At 29.1% G+C, this 8,536-nt stretch overlaps 1 long non-coding RNA gene across 1 annotated transcript; it reads right to left on the bottom strand.

Annotated features, from left to right (window-relative positions):
* Positions 1–4,371: 4,371 nt before the first annotated feature.
* LOC139431947 (uncharacterized) lies at positions 4,372–6,442 on the bottom strand. The gene is made up of 3 exons (XR_011641979.1): positions 6,150–6,442; positions 5,694–6,086; positions 4,372–5,639 (listed from the first exon to the last, which is right to left on the bottom strand). It is a non-coding gene; the product is annotated as an uncharacterized lncRNA (long non-coding RNA).
* Positions 6,443–8,536: the final 2,094 nt, after the last annotated feature.

The raw sequence follows: 8,536 nt of genomic DNA, 5'->3' as shown, positions 1-8,536 counted from the left end.
CGTAAATCATCAAACTACCAAAATTAACGTTTTCGGTTATAAAACGGTTCATCCAAAAACTGAAGGCGATGGAGCAAAATATTTTCGACATTAATTGGTTATAATGAACTAAGAAGTCATAGTCTATCATTATATTCCAGTTAATTATAACTGTATTGTAGTTATTCAGTAGAACTCCTCACAAAATAGCAAAATTGATGGTTTTAGTTACTAAAGCAGATCATAACTCAAAAACTAAAGGCGACAGAGAAAAATATTTTAAAAGTAAATTGTTTCTACTGAGTCAAAAAGATATAATCCATAATCATACTTAGCTTATTTATAATCATATTGCGTTAGAATGCGTAAGTCTCCAAACTACCAAAATTAACGTTTTCGGTTATAAAAAGGGTCATTCAAAAACTGAAGGCGATGGAGCAAAATATTTTAGACATCAATTGGTTATAATGAACTAAGAAGTTATATTCTACCATTACATTCCAGTTAATTATAACTGTATTGTAGTTATTCAGTAGAAGTACTCACAAAATATGAAAATTGATGATTTTCGTTACTAAAGCAGATCATAACTCAAAAACTAAAGGCGATAGAGAAAAATATTTCAAAAGTAAATTGTTTCTACTGAGCCAAAAAGACATAGTCCATAATCATACTCAGCTTATTTATACTCATATTGCGTTAGAATGCGTAAGTCTCCAAACTACCAAAATTAACGTTTTCAGTTATAAAAAGGGTCATTCAAAAACTGAAGGCGATGGAGCAACATATTTTAAACATAAATTGGTTATAATGAACTAAGAAGTCATAATCTACTATTATATTCCAGTTAATTATAACTGTATTGTAGTTACTCGGTAGAAGTTCTTACAAAATATCAAAATTGATTGTTTTCGTTAATAAAGCAGGTTATAACTCAAAAACTAAAGGCGACAGAGAAAAAAATTTCAAAAGTAAATTGTTTCTACTGCGTCAAAAAGACATAATCCATAATCATAGTCAGCTTAATTATGATCATGTTGCGTTAGAATGCGTACATTTTTAAAATATCTAAATTGAATGTTTTCGATTATAAACAAGGTCATTATTCAAAAATTAAAAGCGATGGAGCAAAATATTTTATAAATTAAATGGTTATAATGAACCAAGAAGTCATAATCCATAATTAGATTCTGGTTAATTATGACCGTATTGTAGTTACTCAGTGGAAATCCTCACAAAATATCAAAATTAATGGTTTTTGTTATTAAAGCAGACCATAACTCAAAAATTAAAGACAACACAGACAAATATTTGAAATGTGAATTTTTTTATAAAAGGTCAAAAAGACATAATTCATAATTATATTCAGCGAATTTATAATCATATTTTGTTAAAATGCGTAAATCTCCAAAATATGAAAATTGAACGTTTTCAATTATAAAAAAGGTAATTACTCAAAAACTAAAGGCAATAGAGCAAAATATTTTAGAAATAAATTGGTTATAAGAAACTAAGAAGTCATAATCCATAACTAGATTCTAGTTAGTTACTCAGTGGAAATACTGACAAAATATAAAGATTAATGGTTTTCGTTATTAAAGTAGACCGTAACTCACAAACTGATGGTGACAGAGAAAAATGTTTATAAGTTAATTCTTTATAACGACCCAAAAAGGCATAATCCACAATGAGGCCGTTACTCTCAATCGAATAGAAAGACCGTCTTTCAAAAAAAATCGATAAACTATGTAAAAATAGAAGGATAGGTAACATTTTTAGATCCTAAAATTGTTTAATTTTTGCAATAATTAATATTAAAATTTAAAATCCCCTCTATAACAGCTACAAGTTATAACCATATTGTAGTTATAAAGTGAGGATCCCCAAAATATCAATATAAAATTTTTGTAGTTACTAAAGTCCATCACCACTTAAAAACGAAGGGTAATAGGAAATCAACGGATGACATCATACAAAGTTTGATCATACCCTTTGCTTAATATCTTCGAAATCGTTGATGAATTATAAGTATCTTTGAGTTATTGACCTTGCTAGTGGATTTCATAAGATATTTCTTCATGAATATAGCAAGGCTCTTACCAGTTTTAACACTGGCTATGTTGATTGTAACCAAGTATAACCGCATGAAAACCAGGTTCATCTAAAATCTCATCAATGATTGATTCTCCAACTTCTTTATCTACAAAAGAATTAAAGTTCTTCCAAAGTTTTACATCCTATTACCATAAGTTTATTTCTCGGTAAAAAATTATACTCTTTCTTAACAGAAAAGTTATTTGTAAACCCATTTCATTTGCTTGGTCCACTATATGTTGCTAAAAGCAACAGCTTCCAACCTTTCTAGCTCGAATATGCGGATTTTACCAGTGACCTTAATCCAACATCAAATGCCAGTAGGATAACTATAGGTTAAGTTCTGTGGCATGGCGATTCTAATGGATTTTCCAATAGCGTGTAGAGTTGTGTACTCAATAAATCGGAGAAAATGCTTTTCTCCAATGCGGCTTAGAATGAATAAATCGAAATTTTTAGATTGGGCAGTTTTAAGGTTAAAAGAATTAAGAATTTAAAAATAATTTAAATAAAGTACTAATAGAGCTTTCGAAACAATAAGATATCATCTCTCATCATATTGCGATACTAGTATATATGATATTCTCAAAAGATATTCTTTTTTATATTTTTTTTCTGCTTTTTGTTCAGAACCCTAGGTTACTTCATCATCTTCCATCATCGCACTCTGCACAATAGTCAATAGTCATCACAGTATCTGGTAGTCTGCTAGTAAGCTGCTCTTGTTATAATTCAGCCCTTAAATCAGCCGTAATACTATGCATCCGCCTCAAGGATTGCGTAATATTGTCCAACATGACTCTACTGCGCATCTACATAAAGTTGAAATCTGTTATACAAAGCAAGAGGAGTTTTATATAATAAAAGTCAGTAAAAAACCATGTTGTGTGATATAAAGTTAAATCGTGATTGTTAGTCACGCAGCACATTAAACGTACCTATTGAGATGTGTCCTTGAAACCAGTACCTTCTCAAAAACTTTCGACAATATCGAAAAAGAAGTCTTCGTCCTGAGAGGTTCTTGATTTTTAGTAGAAGTGTTATTTATAGGGATGAGTTGTATATGTTAAGAAAAACGAAATTCTCCATACAATAATTAATTAAGCGATATGTGTAAGTGATAATAACTAAACAACATCACTACCATCAATACAACAGTATTGAGGCTAAAGAAAGGATTAACCGATTGATGTTGATTGAAGTGATAACATTTCATGAGATTCCATAGAACCCTGAGATCATTTCTTGAAAATAAGTGATCAATGTAGACGTTTCTTTACGCGTTAAATGTAAAGTAGGAAATTGACGTCCAACGGGCAGAAATACTTATAAATTGTAACCTTTTGAACAGGAATCAAACTTTTTATCAATACTTTGCAATTCGATGACAACAAATCTGTTCAAGAAACACTCTTAAATCTTGATTAAAGTCTTCTGATTCAAAGTGCTTAATCACGGTACGTAATTTCTTCCATCAGTTCAATTTTGTATTCAAACATCAAAGTGGCAGAAATTATGGAGTGATATGAAACATAATACACTTCAGTGACACATGAAGTTTAAATGAAGATGCATTAATAATCATTAATAGACTCATTAATATTGAAAGTCATACTGTATGTAATAATCATAGAGGACGCAAAGTTAGTTGATTCAATTCATTCATGCTCGAAATGCTGAGACCACCCGTATCCGTTACCCGTTCTTTATTTACTGTGGAAAGAGGATAACTAAAGAGTCTATTAATGAAAAATCTAAAGCTTGCCATTTTATTCGAAAAAGGATGATTTGAATCGAATGGGATTATTGTAGAAATTGAAGATGGGTTTCTATAAACATTGAAATGTATTGTGTTATCGATTTTGATTATAGCTAAATCCAGTAAGTTCAAAAAGTTATCTCTTTCTAATTCCATAGTAAATTTTAGGTGGTCGTGAAGTTGATTAATATATTTATGAAAATCATTTAACGTGGTTAGAGCTCCTTCCCAAACACCGAAAATATCATCAACATATCTTATCCATTTGACTATACGTTTTTTATATGGGTTCAAGTTGTTTAGTATATATTCACTTTCATAATGATCGAGGAATATATCTGCTAGTATACCAGATAAGGGCATACCCATAGGTAAATCTTCATTTGTTTTGTAGTTTTTATTATTGAAAGAGCAATAGTTCTGAGTGATAATGTGTTTAAGAATTTTATTCAGATTATTGACATTTATTATAATCTATTTGATTTTCACAAATTTTAGTTATTAAGTTTAAAGTTAGCTGTATAGGAATGTTTGAATAAAGATTAACTATATCAAATTAAACCAAATATCTTCCTTTAGGATCTATATCTCGTATTTCTTTAATAAATTGTTTGGTATTATGAATTGTATAGTTTGGTTGAAAATTTAAATTTTTGAAAAATTGAAACATGAAATTGGCTAGTTTTGCAATAGGTGAATTGTTAAAAGAAGTTATTGGCTTGATGAGCGTATTTTGTTTATGTAATTTAGGAAGAGCTTAGAGTTTCGGAATTTTGGAATTCATGTGTATAAATAGAGTACTGGAAAAAGAAGAGGAGACTATGTTACTATTGGGATCAATATGCGAGGAATATTCGATTAAGGTACTTCTGCATGTGTTTATAATTTCGCGGGTCTTTCTAATACCTGTGTCTAAGGGATTCTTTTCAAGTTCAATATAATGGTTTTCTGACATAAATTGTTCAGTTTTGTTGATATATGTTTCTTTATTTAATATTACAATGCCAGCTTTAGTGAATATGGCATTATTTTCTTTTAATTTACGTTTGATGTTTTTCAGACTTTGCCATTGTTGAACCTGAGATAAATTATATTTTTTAATACTTTTTTCTGCCTTTTTAATGTGTGGTATTAGGTCGTTCTTCATTTTGTTATATTCAGGCTGTTTTCTAATTATGTTATGTAATTCAACAGTTAAGATAGGTAAGTTAATTTTTGGGGTCAAAGAAAATTTGTAACCTTTATTTAAAAGATTTGTTTCTTCCTCCGTGAAGTTAATGTCAGTTAAGTTCTGGAACTGCACATTGTTCTTTGGTTGGTCTGTTGGATTAGTTTTTCTTTTGGTCATTGTGTTTTGATTTTTCTTCAAAATCTGCAGTTTTAGATTTTTACGTCTTTTATCTTCTCGTTTTATGTGTAGTGTTTGTGTTGTTGTAAAATTTAAAACTTCCTCAATTTTCAAGAAGTCCATTCGTTCTCTTAAACAACGCTTGATTTTAGCAAGTTTATCATAGCAAAAATTAAGTGTCTTAAAATGTTTCCATTTTTCTTCACGTAAAATCTTTCTATGTATGAAGTTCAAACTTGACATTTTGAAAATTTTGAAAATTTGGATATTCTCTTTGATGCAGTAATTAATGAAATTTATATGATTCTTTGTAGTTTTCAATTTGACGTAGATTTTTCTGAGTCCATGGATTAATGATGAAGTGGTATTCTGATTATAACTGTTGATATTCATGTTGCAAGTTTCGTTTAAATATTGAAATAATAAACAAATAAATATAACTTCTTATCTTGCAAAATTCTAAGAAATATTTGATTTTATTTTTCATAAGCGCCGCTTTTTCATTTCGTTTACCTGTTTCTATCTTGGCATGTGTCTTTCATACAAGTTTTAAAGGTCATCCATTTTAGTGTTATTTTATATATCGTTTGTGAAGAAACTTGTGTAGTTTTTGTCTTTTTACAGTTTATTTATATATATATTGTATTTTAAAGTGTAATTTCATATTTTTTAAAATGTTTTTTATATGTCTGCTCTTTGTGATGTTAATTTTATTTTATTCTATAAGTTCTATAAGAATTTTAATTTTTAATTATTAAAAATAATTAAAATATAATTGTAGATTCGGCTGAAGATGACTAAGTAAAAAGAAAAAAATTGAAAAAACGATGAAAATATATTTATTAAAAAATATTTAAAATCAGTGCGACTAGTTTCGGAAGTAACTTCTCCCTTCTTCTAGCACGACTGAAATGTACAAATTATTTGTTAGTATTAAAATTAACTAGATAATAAGATGTTAATAGTTACCGTCAAATGTCGAGATAGTAGTCGGAGAGTAGAATTTAATTAACATCTCAAACGATCCACGAGAAAAAGTATAGAAAATACGACACATTGAACAACCTCTAAAGTTTAAATTCCAAAAATTCCAAATTATTAACAAAGTTAAAAGCCTGATGGGCAAGATATAACGAAAGAATTTAAGAATTAAATCTTAAAAACATGATTTTCATCGTTAAAGAAAAGCCAAAAAATATTTGAACGTTCTAAAATTAAAGCTGAAAAGATAAGATTATAAGAATTTATGATGGAAGCATAGAAAAAGTTAACTTGCTAATATAAAATTCTGAAATTGTTGAAAAACTAAAAAATTATTGAGAGTCCATCTGGTGCGTAAAAACATCTATCGAGGACTGAATGTGAAGAACCGCATGACGTACGAGTACAGTTTAGCACATGATCGGGAGATAAGATAAGAAACAACACTCATGTTCTTTAATAGTTTACAATTATCGAACTTAATGTTATGATTAAATTTACTAATATGTTTATGGTCTGCAGAGGTATTTTTGGAAATATGTTCCTTAAATCTGGTGTTGATATTACGTCCTGTTTGGCCGACGTAGGTTCTATCACAGTCCGGACAATCAATTCTGTAAACACCACTAAGTTCCTCGCTCTTAAATACGTGTTTGTTATTAATTAAACGACTATGAATTTTATTTCGGGAGACAAAACCAGGGGTGATGCCAAATTTTCCAAGATTACGTGAAAGGGGGTTAGTAATCGAGGGAACGTAAGGTAACACAACAAATCTGGTTTTCAATTTGTGGTGAGGATATATAATTTTATTTAGTTGTGAATTATGTACTTTGTAAAAAATGTTTTGGATGCCAGCTAGGGAAAAGTCATTGTTGAAACCAATTTTAATTATTTTTTTAACTACTGAAACAAGATTAATGTAGTTTAGGGGGACATTATATAAACGATTAAAGAAGAACTTAAAGGCTGCTAATTTGTGTTGATCACATGTAAAGGAGTTCTTTTGAATAATATGTACTATCAGTAGTGGTGGATTTTCTAAATATGTTGAATTGTAATTTATTTAGGATGACATTTCTGTGTATTTGTAGATCTAAGAAGATTTCGATTATTTTCCAATTCTATTGTAAAGTTTAAGTTATTGATATTATTGAAAATGTTAAAAAGTGCTGATAACTTTGCTGAGTTACCCTCGTAAATAATGAAGATATCATCAACATACCTTGCATAAAATTTCATGTCTCTAATGAAAAGGTTTTATTTGGTTGAAAAAAGTTCTATTTCGAATTCGTTCACAAAGATGTCTGAAAGTATACCAGAGATGGGTGAACCCATAGGCAAACCGTCCATCATTTTATAAAACTTATTATTGATTGTGAAAAAATTCTGATTACAAATTATCTCAAGAAGATCAATGAAGCATGAAATTTCTAAAATGTTAAGGTTATTCAAATCTTGTGATTTTATAAGATGTTTTTTGACAAAATCTAAAGTTTGTGATATAGGAACATTTGAGTAGAGATTTTTTATATTATAAGAAATTAATTTACAATTTTTGTTAAGGATGAAATCTTTGAGTTTCTTAATCAAATCTGAAGAGTTTTTTATGGTGTTAAAAAATAGAGGGTTAAAATGGTGATAAAGAAAGGTTTGAGCGATTTTTGAAATTTTACCAGTAGGAGTATTAATATTACCTATGATAGGACGGATGCTTTTCTCAGGTTTTAAAATTCACACTTGCTGAATCATTGAATTTTTTTGGAGTTTAATTAAGAAAAAAAAACTTATCAATATTGCCTTGAGTTTTTAGCTATCAACTCAAAACATGTTGAGTGTACACCACCTAAACTTTCATTTAAATTGGTTAGTATACAACGGAATTAAAAGCAGTTAAAGTCGAACTAAGGGATTTCGCGGTCACATTTGCCCCAGTGTACCATATTACACATTTTTTATGGTGTCATTTCCATTACTATTTGTGATGTAACCCGAAACCCTCCTTTGTGAAACCTTGAGGTGGTGCGAAACCCTGGTTGAGAAACACTGAGTTCTAAATTCTGTCTTAATAGTTTCATATCTCTTATGATGTCAAATTTTGGAATTTTAACCTTGACGTCTTATAGGTTGTTCACAATGAATAAGGAAATTGTTTCATAGAAGCACTTTTCGGATTAATGTGATTTATTTCGCGTTCCTACGTTTATTTTCCATAACCTTTCATTTATAAGTTCATGATTTTCACATATTAAATCTCGTATGTTCGCAAGAACTAGTTATGCAATAAAGGTGTAATATGGGATATGCTTTTAGTGTTAATTTATATCGTTTTTTGTACAAAAAGTTTCTTCTATTTATTTTTAGCCCTTTATAAA

Source organism: Onthophagus taurus, chromosome 11 (genome assembly GCF_036711975.1).
Source record: "Onthophagus taurus isolate NC chromosome 11, IU_Otau_3.0, whole genome shotgun sequence".
Taxonomy (NCBI): domain Eukaryota; kingdom Metazoa; phylum Arthropoda; class Insecta; order Coleoptera; family Scarabaeidae; genus Onthophagus; species Onthophagus taurus.
This window is presented reverse-complemented; position numbering and strand designations above follow the sequence as displayed.